The sequence below is a fragment of the Varroa destructor genome, unplaced genomic scaffold (assembly GCF_002443255.2).
Source record: "Varroa destructor unplaced genomic scaffold, Vdes_3.0 BEIS01000006.1, whole genome shotgun sequence".
In the NCBI taxonomy this organism is placed as follows: Eukaryota; Metazoa; Arthropoda; class Arachnida; order Mesostigmata; family Varroidae; genus Varroa; species Varroa destructor.
The window spans coordinates 3819343-3834051 of NW_019211459.1; the positions used below are offsets into that span (position 1 = coordinate 3819343).

Below are 14709 nucleotides of genomic sequence, written 5' to 3' on the forward strand. Positions count from 1 at the left end.
CGAACGAATACTTATAAATGATAAATAAAAATGCTGTTATATATATATATATATATATAAGCACACTTTTGAACTTCTGAGCATACTGAACATGTTTACAGATTTCTTCGGTGCCATTAGTAATGAAGATAGCTTCTTTCAAACTATGGGAACTACGGAGATTCTAAAAGGTCGTGACAAGGCGCTAACAGTATACGTAGCTTCGCAAAGAAATTCGCATCGATGTTTGGAGTTATCAACGTTACGTAGATGATTTTGCATATAAAAAAGTTGCGACCATCTGCAGACAATAATCCTTAATATGAGTGGCCTTAATATGAACTCCGTTAAGGGTACTTACCTTCAGAGACGTCCTAGTTTTAACGTTAGCAAGGTCCGACTTAATTGGTCTGGCTTTACGCCTAACTGCAGAATTCATCTAATGAAAAATGGCATTTAGACACTATCGAAGCTGGGAACACGATTCAATGCACGTACGAGCTAGTCTGGCACTGAGTGGATTTACGTTTTCTTGTTACTCCTACCGAATTAATAATAAATAGCGTATTAAGCTATTAAACAGATTGAAGGGTAAAAATGCGTGAACCCCTTATTGAACGGTGAATGAAGCTACTTGGGTTCACTTCGTGTAATAAATGTTAATAATCCAATTGGTTGTGATAAATAAAGTACGCTAGAATATTATTGTCGAGTATAAATGGTAACAATTCGATAAGCATCGTAGAAATCTAAGAAAATAGGTATATTTTTTTTTGGAGACTTTTGTGAACAGATAAAAACGAACGATTTCTTTGTGTGAGTTCTGTGTTATTTCAAATTGGTTCACAAGACAAACCTCATTCAAAGGGATTAAACTTGCTTGCTAAGGAAAATGATTGCCGTAGCAGCTTTCTCTAAATGGTTCGAAGGCATACTAAAATTAGCCTTCATCTTCTCAAAGTGATTGAGTACTGCTTCAAAGCTCGATCTGTCAAACTTGCATGCGTCTAGTAAAATAAGCTCGGTTTGTATAGTGTTTGTTATACACGCCTCGCATATCAATGCCATCTTCCATACGTCCGTTTGGGCCTTGTTCTTATGCTAGCCTAGGTCAAAGGCTGTGTGTCTCAGTTCGCCTCTTTCATCAGTAGTTGTATTTGTTTATGTTTCAGATTACGCTATTACAGAATCGATTTTTTGTTCCGTTTATCTTTAGCTTTCCCACAACAGATTATTTCTTGTCAAGAAACAGCGCTGTCTGCTATGTGCGTCTCGTTGTTTATTTAATTCTTACTTTCTTTGCCCTTTTTCATATGGTGCTGACATTGGCAGGTTGTAAGTTAGCGGTACGCCGACGTACAAATCCCTCCCTCCTGAGAAGGTCCTGTTGCCCCCGAAAGTGTGCAGGGTTAACGTGATTGTCTATTAAATTTAAGAGCACTTAGTATATCTAAATTCCGAGCGTAGATATACTTCCGTCGGTGCTAGAAGGGGCTAGTAGTCTGAAGCAGTGATTAACGGCTTACGTACTGAAAGTCAAACTCCAAATATTGAATGATTGATGTCGTTATTACTATGTTACCACTCAAACACAACTTGCTTGCCCTAGTGTTCGAATTCACTTTGGCGCCGACAAACGCTAGCTTCTGCTAGTGGAAAAGTTTACGCAGCAAGGAAAGAGAAGCTGCATATAAGAAAGCGCCGAAGCGTCGATAGTGATCTCAGTTGTCATCGTTAACTTCTGGAATTGAGCACGAGACCATCGCAAACTAGAAATCAGAAACGCTGATTAGGGAAACGGTTTCGAATCCGAAGGAAAGAGAAAAGTTCCGACGGTTGACTGGCAAGAAAGGGTTGGAAGTGCACAATTCTTCAGAAACTATTTTTACTTACGAAGTGTGTCAATATAAATTAAAGGCGGCTAAGTCATTCAACGTTCACAACAACGTGGGTCGAATATAGCCAATGTATTCAATAACATTAACTTGATGAACTTAAAAAAAATGCTATACTATCCGAAGTTAATTTGTTATATGTCCGCTTAGCTAGTAATAAATAGAATGATCTTAATGTATGGAGTATCTGATTTTTCGACGCACACAATCTTTAATTTAGCTGAACCGTTAGTTTCGATTATACAGTAACAATTTCATTAGAATTGAAACAAAATGCGTAATTATTAAGCTCCTGTTTTTTGTTCAGATCTTTCGCAGGAACTCGCTGAAAACAGATGGAACTAATAAGCTTATATGCCTTAGATTAACGCACACCTCAGCTTTATTGTAGGGACTTAAGTAGAGGATATTAATACAAAGGTTATTGAGGAGAAGATCCTACTTTATACTCTACAGCTGATTAAGATAGCTTTTAAATAAAATGAAGCCTATAGCTCAGTATAAAAATCAAGCTAAAACATAGTTTTCTCGCACTGCAAGTTACATGAATATTACCGGAAATCGATACACGCAATACCTTGATCGAAATTGGTTTCCTTTTCATTTTAATCCTGATCTCATAAGAACACGTGTGATAAATGAAATATCCAAGTTAAAAACTTATAGTCGGCTGGAAACTAATTTAGGACATTTTGTTAATGATAAACTACATATCATCGATGGGTTCGTGTCGGTCGAGTCTCTTAAAAGAAGCTTTAGAAGGAGGCTTAACAAGCGAAGCTGCCAGCTTCATAAAATTACTTCATACACTCGCGTGTGATTATGATATGTATACCGTATGCATGAGAATAGGTTGTATTGACAAGCAGCGAAGAATAAATATTTTTTTTCATTTTCAAAATGTCTGAGAGCGTTCACGAACCAGTGGCATAGCAGTTCATCATACGCAGTGTGCCCGCTTGACAAAATGCGTAACTCTATTGATTATGGTAATTTGTTGTGCTGATACGCTTCAAACGTTTCCATCCGTATGCCCCGTACCTGACTAACTAAAGTGCCAAATTTTTTGGTTTTTACTAAGTAATAAACATGCTAAGATGTGGCTTGTATAATATAACCACCGATTTGCTGAATCGAAGCGATAAATAAACGAAATCAACTTCAACAATGAGAATGAAGTAAGCATCTACTGAAAAGCTTTTAGGGTTCCGTCTTCAATAACGCTTCTACGTTATAGTTAGAAACGAATTTGTTCCAGCTCAGGATCCGAAAGCTAGGAGCGCTAAGCGCGCCCAATATTGAAAAAGACAGCCTTACAGAGCTCTGAATACTCATTTTAAATGCAAGTGACACAACAGATACAGGGGGGCTATGTATTTCCTAATGCTTAGAATGACGCGATGGCGCAAAGATGCTTTCGCATTTTCGCTCGTCTTATGTATATGTAAGAACAACAACATCATTTATTAAAGATTGTTGTTCAAAAGGATCAGCTAATAATTGCGGCCGATAATTCAAAAAAGTTATAAGCCCTCTATTCATATGAGGAACAGATTTATAACTGTAAGACGGCCTGTTTAATTCGCGCATGACCTATTGCTTTCAGTACCAGCTTGAGCGCCGTTCGAACGCTGCTATTAGAACGATTATCTAGCTGCGGGAACTATAGCTATTTAAGTGAAATTCAGGCAGTTCCTATAGAATACTATAGAATATATATAAGCTATAAAATCAGCTCCGTATAGGCAAAACATTAACCGTTACGAAGGGAAAATCTAAGTAAGCGCTGTTAGTCATCCCACCGATCGTGACTATCAATAGTATGTTATAGTTACTTATAAATAGCACAGGCCTAACTGGTCAAACAGTCAACGATTTGAGACTAGACTGATTATTGAAATTAAATATTTTATTGAAATTCCCGTTTTTTATTTATTAAAAGTCTATCTCAGTGGTACATGTGTCGAGCGATTTAGGCGCAGGCAACGGTTTTTACGATTTTAGCGAGTATTGCCAATGGGATTCTGCAATAGCTTCTTTGGTAATGCTCGCCATCCAGTAAAAGAGATGTGTTTAAGAGCACGAGCTGTGCTCTTGAATCTGTGATCTAATCGCAAGCGTCCATGTTATTAGACAATATAAGTCGTCAGCTGAACTCACAGCATCGAGATCAGCGACTGGGGGTATGACCGTCTTGCGGGTGCGTCCGCCGACGTTCTGTAAAGTCACTGCGTGAGGTCAGAGGATTGTTCCAACGGCCGGAACCGTGAGCTCAATTAGCTCTACTAAAGACGCCGGGGCTGTTCTTATCACTGTGTCATATACTGCCACTAATAATTAGGCCATCCAAAAACGATTTCTGACATATTCTGTTGTCTGCTATGCTATACCTCTGTAATATTCGACTCCAAAATCTATTTACATTTTGAATGTAAGCAGATCGTATAGTTGCATTACAATATGCGAGACACTGTAGTGGCTAGTGTCTTTTCCGTTGTTATTTATCTGCTTGGGGGTGCTGTTGCCCTCTCCAGGTCATCTGGTCAGCTGCTGTCACTTTCTGGTAATTGTTGGAAGATAGCTGGTTCCTCTGTCACTCGGCGGTCCGCTGACTGGGTCGTCTGTCTGTCCGTCAGTCCATCCGTTTATTTGGGGCCGAACTACGGAAAATGTCAGCAATCGCTAGCTAGCTAGCTAGCTAGCTAGCTAGCTGGCTGGCTGGCTGGCTGGCTGTCGGCATTATCGTCCGCGAGTGCGCATGCATGTTATATTGTCATCCGGTCTGGCTGTAATAGTAATAGGTTGTACAGACTTCAAAGTCAATCGTTCTCAGAAATTTTCTCCCATCCTCTTTTCCTTTGGTAGCCTTCGTTGCTATCCTTTTCGGTGTTTCTCTCACTGCTGTAGCTGTCAGTTTTCTTGTTTGGCAATGGGCTTTCGTTTGTCTTGAGTCAGGCGGTAGCAGGACAAGCCAGTTAGTCTACGAGTGTTTGGTAGTCAGTCGCCACATGGCTCCCGGGCGGTTCAAACAAGCAACGGCTGCAGTGAGATAGTCAACCGTCATGCCCGTTCGGTCTGCCGTCGGCCTCTGTCTGCGCGGCACTCATTGTGTTCCTAGCTGACTAGCCACTGTTCCTTCACCGTTCGCCCTTTTTCTTTTGGCCGCACCGAATCTGTTGGCTGCCAGAGCCTAAGCAATATCGTCGTTCCGCACAGATCTTGCGTGTTGCCCAGTCGGTCGGTCCCCCAGTCACCGTGTCTGATCTATCCGATGGCGAAGCCATAGGACTAGCAACAGTAAAATCGCCAGCACCACTACCGTTCTTCGGACTTTTAACGTTCCTGAATTTGCAGCTCGCGGGAATCCCTTCGACGATTTTGTATTTTTGCTGTTGTGGTCACTGCTCTCTGACGCATCTCATGATCCCGATCGTTCTAACTGATCGACGCGATCTGCAAGCGCATCCTTCCTTTCCGTCGCCATTGTACCACCACAGTTACAAGCGTCGATCCGCGAAGACCATTTGACGTCGTTTAGGACTGCCGCTTCTACTGATACTTGTGCTGCTTTTGTCGGTGATGCGCGTCGCTTCTGTTCCAGCAGTCGCGACCGATATAAAATATTGCCTATATTTGAGGTGGTTGATTCCGGCGTAGCCACTGAGTAAGAGTAGCGTATTCTAATCGTATAACTGCCCCTGCAACAAGGCGAAGTTTTTTCCTTTGAGATCGACATTAGCCTTCAATCTCAGCAACGTTCTGGCAGTAGTCACTGGTGCTTTATTTGCAGCAGAAGCAGCAGAGACACAACAGCCCACAGATTCACTCGCTTTTTTCAAAGCGGCGATCTGTCTGCCAGTCTGGCGGCTTCGGTCTTCAACCGATGATCTGGGAGGGCCCATCGACTTCGCCGTTGTCATCCTTACCGCTGTTGTCGCCGCTGCCGTCATCATCACTGTCCGGGCCGAGGAGACTTAAGTCGCGAAATCCCGGTGCAGTAGCCGCCGTTCTTCACTACAGGGCAACCTGTAATCAGGTTCCGGGCCAAGATTTCATCTGCCGCGCTAGGGAACCAACGCTATCTCTGGCTCCGGCGGATCAGGAGACCAAACTTTTTTCGAGTCTTTTTCGAGATATCGTCGGAGACGGACGGTATGCGACGACTGGCAACCATCGTTGACTACCTGCCGACAGCACGCACGTGCCTGTGTGTTTGTTAGTGTATTCGTTGTGGCTGGTGCGCGACAGCGCGGCGAAACCGGCGTCCCCCTCCGATTTCTCCGGCCGTCCCTCTTTCTTTCAATGCTATCAGCGACGACGACGATGACGACCACCGCTGCGCCACCGCCGTTGCTGGCCACGGAGCGTATAGCAATCATGGTTTGGGCAGTGTCAGTCAGAGCTCTGTGCAGCAAGTGCTAAACTGTGCAGCTCAAACCGGTGTCAACAAAGCAGGACTCGTGGCCGCTCCCTACTATCAGACACGGACACACAAGCAAATAGTCATCGGACATAACAGATACACAACTAAAGTAAAGAGCATGCTTTCCGCTGTGCAGCATTCTGCTGGCGTCTCGAGTGACGACTAGCTGGCCGATTCGCCCAGTAGACGACGAGCCAGACCGATCGGGGTCCGGAGGCCGAAAATAGAACGAAAACCAAGATCAGAAACGAAGCGAATCTTCAAGTGATAGCAGCCAGCCAACCTAAGCCTTTAATCGACCAACGGATCAAATTGGTCTTGACGGAAGGATTGTGCGCCGCGAGGTGTCCACTCAGCAGTCGGTATAATACAGTCTTAACATTGGGGGCTGTTCCCGCAATCGTGCCAATCCGCGTATCTACCAAAGCATCAGCAACGACATCAATCAGTAGCAACCGTTCAACATCCCCACATGTAGCCATGGTTAGAGAAAATTACGAGGGTGTGATTAATCTATATTTTTTTGCCTTCCATCACAGGTAGTTCAGTTTCAAGCTTCGAATGAGCAAAGGCCACTCGAGCCTAAATGCGCATCATATGGAAACAACAGCTGTTTGCTAATAGAGCCACCAACTGACGGCACAAGTTATGCCCCGTAGGACCATGCTTTTCCATATGATGATGATGATGATGACGACCATGATAGTTATCTAGCGGCTAAGCATCGAAGGAATATCTTATTCAGCTAAAATACGGTTGCTTATTTTATTGACTATAGAAATTAGTTCGCTCATAGTGACCGCTGTGCTGTGTGTAGCTAGTGTGATCGCCGTCTATACAACCGGCCGGCTGACAAAATTCAGTTTGACACTGTATAACCTCTAGAATGTAGATGTGCCGTGTTTGTGAATCCTTTGGATTATCCTTTTCGACAGCCTGTGGATACGGAAGGCAAGTGCAGGTAAGGGTAGATCTTGCGATCTGTAGAAGTCACCAATATGTATGTTACAATAAGTTTCTGTTTGTACTACAAATCTAGGTTTTATTATAGATATAATACGCAACGTTCAATACACGCATAAATGATTGAGAACTGCACGCCTATACCGAAACACGTATAACAACAAAAACGCAGATAAATAACTAAAAATAGAGGGGTACAACTAGTTTACGCGTAACTTTGGCAATATGTCCACTGCGTAAACCACAATCCTCTTTTCGTCGAGGGGCGACAATGTATACGTTATTCCCATCTCGTAATAACCCCATAACGTAAGTTACAGAGCCATTAAAGTTTCGCCGAGTTACATTGAATTTGCTTTATGTGAGGTTTTTCACTTCACACACTAAACATAAATTTTATTTAGCAGACAATAATACCTAGTTAACAAAAAACGCACATTTTTAGGGATTATACAAATGGAGTAACGTTAGACAAGAGAAAATTGCAGCGAACAACATGAGATCATCACGAGACAACGCCAAAAAGCCGTGATTCATCTAGAAGACGACTTGAGACGAGCACGTTTTTTTACATATACACGTATACGTAAATATATTCTTCACTCATATATAATGTAATAGACTGAATCGGTTGCATAGATTCATTAAGGCGGCACGCACAAAAACAGTCGAAAACGCCTGCAGTTTTCTCAACGATAACTGTAGCCCTAGATAATTAAAACATGAAGGTATTGGCATTACGTTACAATGCGCTATTTACGTAGCTTGATCCATAGGGATTTTTGTTCGCTGCAGCGCGTCTTAATTTATCGGGCAAATGAGTCAAAATATTATAAATGTTAGACGCAGATTTTTCGCTTCTGTAGTTTGAGGGCCAACTGAGGAATCGGTCGGTGCGTTTTGTTTTGCATTTCGTTTACGTCGACATTAGGAAAAATCTTCGGCGATGGCGGCAAAGGAGGGGATGACTGGGGGGCAAACCCGAGGTTTCATAGTGCTGTTATGTTGCAACAGCAACGGCATAACAGCTTGGCTAAATTGTGCGAACGGCTATGCGGAACAGATAGAGCCACAATGGGTAATGGAATGATGCAGCAATAAATCAATCTTGAAATGATTCCACTTTCTGTGACTGTGGTTTGTCTTTCTTTTTTCAAATGTCTTTGTGCCTCATTATATGTTCCCATAGTAATTACGCAGAAACTTATTAGCAGCAATAGTGAAACAACAAAGTATGTATTAAATATATAACCGTGTATATATATATATATACGGTTTTTATCCACTTTATCCTGCAGGCGTCGTTGTTGACGCCATGGTTTGCATAGCTAGAGTTCTCAAAGGTTCGCTATCGACACATATAGTCTACATTACATGCGTAATGAGACAAACAAACGTCTATATGTGAGCTACCTCGAAATATAGGTGAAATCTACGTATTTACGCACTTCATTGTTTGAGGTCAAATCGAAGCAACAGTGAATGACATCAAGCATCCTTTTTTAGTAATAGCGCAACAATACAATTAAAGTATAAACAAAGGCTACATTCAGATCCTAATGCTTGATCATTTCGCTGTCCTGGTCTACTACGTTGCGATAAATCAAAACTTCGCTAATTATGTTACATCGTTTCCTACGGCCCTTCTTTAATGAAAAATCTAGCCTACGACAGTTTCACCATGTCTCTTCCCTACAAAATACTTAAAAAAAAAGAGCAATTTTTTTTCTATAAAGGTGCAGTTTACTTGAGTAGACTACTCCGGATATTCTCCAGTTGTATCGCACGGGTGCAAGATCACAAAGATAGCATGTTATATTGCAAAGGCAGACCGAATTATCCATGGAAAATACGTTGTATACCCTGTATTGTATCAATATGAAATTCTTTTGTCTACCTAGAATCAAAAGTATAGAGTAGGGGAAAATATGTTGTTAGCTGCCTTACCCAATTGGCCCGCTAAGGCCTGAATTTATAGGCGTGAATAGTACCCCTTAGTAACAGCCACTACTTGATAATGTCCTTGACTACTGACAATTACAAAATCTAATGAAGTACAGACTTTTTGCAGTAATCGCGGCCCACCCACCATATCGGAGGCCACTGTAAACCTGCTCTGAAACACTATCTGTCGCCTTTGTGACCTTAAGTCTGAACATTGGTAATAAATCAGGAAATGAGAAGATAAAAATACTCAAGGTAAATTTCACTGAATAGTGCCGGGACCTCGGAAATAGCAGGAGATTCGTAGAGAAATTTCCAAACCAACGTCTATGGAGATCAACGCTGTGCTGTCGTTGCATGGTGTGCCGATGACAGACTTTTTTGTTCACTGATAGACGCTTACGCAGGCGATGGTGCGCGTTAATAGTAACAACTTCGGTCTAATTGGGAAAAGTGCCTTCGTGACAAAACTGACCTTTCGGCTTGTTGGTGACTAACTCAAACGGTTTCAACAGTGAAATGATGCAAATAAGTTGCTAACATTCGGACCCAGAAGGGAATTCGCTCTAACCTTTTAGTTTATCTGCTGTACAAATACTTCACCAAATTCTGGCTAGAGGACATTGGGTTTAAAAGGGCTACTGGGATTCAAAAGAAGCGCAGTAGTAGACGAGGTTACTTTTCCTTAGGGATTCGTACGGGGCAGCATGTACTTTTGCTTATGTCGACGTTAGCTGTGTGGTGATCTTGTCGAAATGTTTAACCTTTAAGCTTCTAATTAAACCTAGAGATACGTAAATCTCGCTTTCGGTAGTGTAAGTTACTTTTTTTTTCAATTATTCGATAATGAACAAAACTGTTCGTATGGCGGCATGCTTGCTGGTTGGTATGCCCTCCTGCTTTCTACGACGACCTTTATTACTATGAATACTAAACGACATTAACAGGTTACATTTTCGACGAGAAAAGTCGTACTGCTCAGCGAGATTTGACTTCTTCTAGATGAGAAACCGCTGCGTTTTTGCTTTAAAATGACCTTTGTAAACTTATTTCATAGTCAATAGTTACATAACACTGGCAGCTTTGCATTCTGGGTTTGTTGCACCTTGACAAGTTCCTATATAGATACAGATACAAACGTTTTGAACACTATATACGAATATGATTATATAGTATAATAGTACTTTCGTAGCAGATTTTAAAATGGTGACTTCATTTTTTCTTTTGCCTATTTTTACCTTAAAGTGGAAAGAAAAGAAAATCATGACAGACATTGTCGTCGTATGAGAACGTTCTCTGTTCTGGCTAATTCTACTGTATGTGTCCGTTTAACGCATGTATGTATGTATTATTAGTACTGCAATTAAATCTAGGCATGTACCTATTACACTACAACAGAAACTAGTGCAGAGTTGAGTCCAAAGATCCCATCCTGCCGTCAACAAAATATACATCCTCTATTCGCCATATTTATTGTTGACTGTTGAAAAGTCAATTTTGTGGGCCTTTCATTCGCTTGGGCAAAGGACGGTCTGCGATCCACAGTATTCCGGTAGCCTGCCCGCTTTGTGTTTGGGAATTCGCCGACGATTGGCGGAATCGCAGACGTAGCTACATCGGCAGGAATTGATGTCGAAACTCATTAGCCGACTGCGCAACATGAGTCTGCAGGACCTTAGCGATGGCAAACTCACGATCGAACGAACGAGCTGAGAGAAGGATGGCCAGCCAACGAATCGCTGCTGTCTGTGGGACATATCGCTATCGTTGTCACCATTACACATTGAGGGTCCTGCCCAGGGCTGTGACGCTAGTAAGCGCGTGACGTGTTCAAATCACTAGAGCTAGAGCGGCGGCAGCTGACGCCATATCTGCCGTCGGCCAAAGATCTTCTTTTATCATTACATCTTCTTACGAGCATGGGGGCGGACGATTCTTGTCGTTATCTATAGAGCTATTAGGAGTGAAGTTTTCGTTAGGACGGTGAATCTGGCAGTAGCCTTCTTTCTGGTGCCCGCAACTAAAAACCGTGCTGAGGTTCTACCATCGCTACACGTACACGTCCACACGTTGACAGCAATCTGCTTTTTCTGCTGTTCGATAGTCGCTCTTCCCATCTTTCGTGTTATGGCAGAAGAAAGAAACGTTTTAGTTAGTTGCAGGATGACGCGGTTCCGATGCAAATCGGAACAACAGGGGATCGCGATAAAAGTGAGCAATGAAGTTTTGAAGGGGACGAAGGCAACGGTGGTGACAATGAAAAAGAAGAGGAATAACCTGGCTGAGCAGGTGGGACGAATGAAGATTTTTCTTCGACAACTTCCCTATTACGTTTTCGCACAAACAGCAGACAGCTACCTTTCTTCAGCAGCTTCGTGCAACGGTAGTTGCGAACGGGACGCGACCAGCTTACTTGCTATTTGCCTTTATTTATCTCTCAGACACACGTAGACTACTACATGGACGCATGTAGTTGATTCAGCCTTCCCGCGCTCCTACTATCCCTGACAACAGGAGAAAAAGAACCAGCGACAGCCATATGTGGTCCCACTTGTCTCGCCGGGATTTTGTGCCGTGTCTGTGTTAGCTGACTGGCAATTGGTTGACTGATAGCAAAAGGACGAGGCAATTTTCGAGGTTTAACAGCAAAACATCTGTTGTCAGAAACGTGATATTGAGATGATTGTCGTTCGTCGTTCTAGTCCAACAGACAGACGGCGAACTTTGACAGAATCATTGGCAACAAGATGTCAAGTGATAATTTTGTTAGTAAGTGGGGTCTACATGGTAGCCATTAATCAACATACATACAAAAGAAGAATAGAGAAGAATTCGCGAGAAGATTGGTAGAGGGGGCGGAGCAATGGAATATTGCTGATTTGTATGTTGTGTGCGTTAATGTCTTTCGGCAGGATGCTATGACTAATATAAACGATAGTTTAAGGCCGTTTTCAAAGAGGTATCAGTTTCATTTTGTCTTCATGAACATAAAGTAGGAATTATTGTACGACTCAAATTAATAGAAATTAAGTAGAGAAATGTCAGCCTTTACAAACACAAAAAAGCATATGTAAAACTATACTGTGCCAATTAGCAAAGGAATCAAGTCGAAAGCTAACAAAATTCAGGCCTTTTCACTGAGCGATCGTCATAAAAAGGCTGATTAGTGGGTTAGGTGCAATGCACCAAAGAAAGACCGTGAATTAGAAACGTTCACACAGGTTTCTAGACGAAGTTTTGTCTTTTCAGACAAGATTTACTCATCTATGCTAGCTAGCTCTTTCTCAATTAGCAGAATCAGTCAAAAGCAATAGCTCTTTCTAAAACAGCTTCTACTCAGCAGAACTACACACAACGCGACGCATCACACGCCATCTCAATTTTTGCGTGCTTCTCACGTCACAGCTGAGATTGCATCACACACGTATTACATATATGTATATATATATATATGTATATAGTTTGTGCTCCCATATTATGTTTATTGTTCTCCGAGTGGCGTATAAGTATGGCGTAAAGCCAATACATCTTTTGCTCCGCCGCACTACGATGTGATATAAACGTATCGAACGTTCTCCTTTAGCAAAGCCCGGTAAAGCGGTAGCATTAATCGAGTATTTACGCGGACGACACAACTATGCATATATGAATCCATAGAAACTAATACTCTACTTAGCAGTATTGAAACCGAAGGCGGTTTTATAGACGAAGGCACATGTACATACTTCGTTTCATATCTGACGGCTGTCGTCTGCTAGGCGTCTGGCTGGTTAGCTATTGATTAATATTGTTTATGTTCGTACACGCATCGTAGTATGACGAATATAATCTTGTTGCAGGATAAAAAAAAAAACAACAACACAGCTTGCTGCTTCAGGGATCGCCAACTACATAGTCTAACATGGGCCAATGGAGAAAGCTAATTTGTTTTGCTTTTGATATTTCGACTGTCGATGCTAGTGGTCGTAACAACGACAGTTGCTCTATATGCGATTATTAGCGTTGATCCGAATGGAGACGCCTCGCTACTGCGGCTGCCGGCCCGTTCCGTTTGAAACTGCCGTTGTATTTCCTGTTTGTACGTATATATTGAAGATGTAGCGCCGATGGTCGCTCGCGTTTAGTTTCGCTACCGGTCGACCCAATCAGGAGTCAAGTCAGACGGTCGTCGATGGGGTCGTTACGGCAATGGAAGTCGAAATAAAAATAGGGCAGTAGAAGCATCTGCAGCTCCGCGTCCATTAGATTGAGCTGCCATCTGGCCGAGAAAATCCACGAAGAGAAACGAAAGATCTGACACAAAGAATAACGCATACGACGCATGTGGCATTTCGTACATTATACTATATAAATAATACAACGACGCGGTACTGCGTCACGATAAATAAGCTGCTCATCATCTGCCGTGATTACTGGTATCAGTTTTAACCTGATTGTTGTCTACTTGGCCTGCCCTTCCTTCGAGTATATTACCTTTCTTACCCATACAATAACAGAAACTTCAGTTTTCGCAAACGTCGTGGAAAGCGCGTAATTAATGCGCGTATCTTTTTTTTTACTCTACCGAGTATTAGGATACCATACTCGCGTGGATAGAATAACAAAAAATGAGAATAGAATGTAAATCACCTATTTATATTATGAATCTGCCACGTTTCTAGCAAGTATGAATGCTGGCCTTTGTGATTTTTTTTATGTTGTTGTATGTTGCCGCTCTGATGACCCTCACATCGACGCTGTACGCTACCAAAAACGACGTCCGCCGCTTCGATATGACTTAGCTTCCACCGCTGATCAAAACGCGCGTCCGAAATGAACACGATACTGTACCTCGTATCCAGAGCAACGACGACCCTTATCCAAAGGCAGGACAATGTCCCAAGGATCCAAATAGTGTCGCTATAATATACGTATGTTAATAAATATAAAATGGTAATGAAGAAACCCACCGTGCGAGAAGAACTTGAAAGGGAACAAACTTGAAAGAAAGAAAGATTGAATAATTTTGACCTTCGGTGCACAGCGCTTGAACTTTATGGTGTAACAGATAAGCTGTGTCGTGCGGCATCTTTGATTAGACTACGCATCAGATATAGATTTATTAGTAATACAACTGAGTTGCACGTAAAACGGTAGACAATGCCCAAATTACATAATTATAAAGCATATTCGCGATGGCAGTAAGTGAAGAAACTCTAATCGGAATCTCTTTGGGGGGTTTAATCTAAGGTCGGCGCCGGACATTTCGTAGGTTTTTCCATCAGCTGTTTTAGAATGTAGGCATACTGATCTACTGAAGGCTTTTGTTTAAAAAAAAAAAAGAGCTTACACATGTAGCATGCTAAACAGGGTTAAATGAGAAGATGTTGTAAATGGTATGGGTTACAGTCTGTTATCTACGACGGTTTCAACAAATTATCGTTTCACCTGTTTATGATCGACTGGCTTGTTATTTGAAGTTGGACAGCTCCAAGATAATTTCATTACTCAACGCAAAGACATATA

The 14709-nt window shown here is 42.0% G+C and overlaps 1 protein-coding gene across 2 annotated transcripts in view; it reads left to right on the top strand.

Annotated features, from left to right (window-relative positions):
* Window positions 1–4554: 4554 nt before the first annotated feature.
* jbug (filamin-type immunoglobulin domains fbug) overlaps window positions 4555–14709 on the top strand; it is a 48716-nt gene continuing 38561 nt past the window's right edge. Inside the window, exon 1 of one of the 2 annotated variants that reach the window (XR_015330057.1) lies at window positions 4555–7258. The gene's annotated coding sequence lies outside the window, so the exon portion shown is untranslated. The remainder of the gene's footprint in view (window positions 7259–14709) is intronic. The other variant, XM_022809926.2, reaches the window with a different exon arrangement.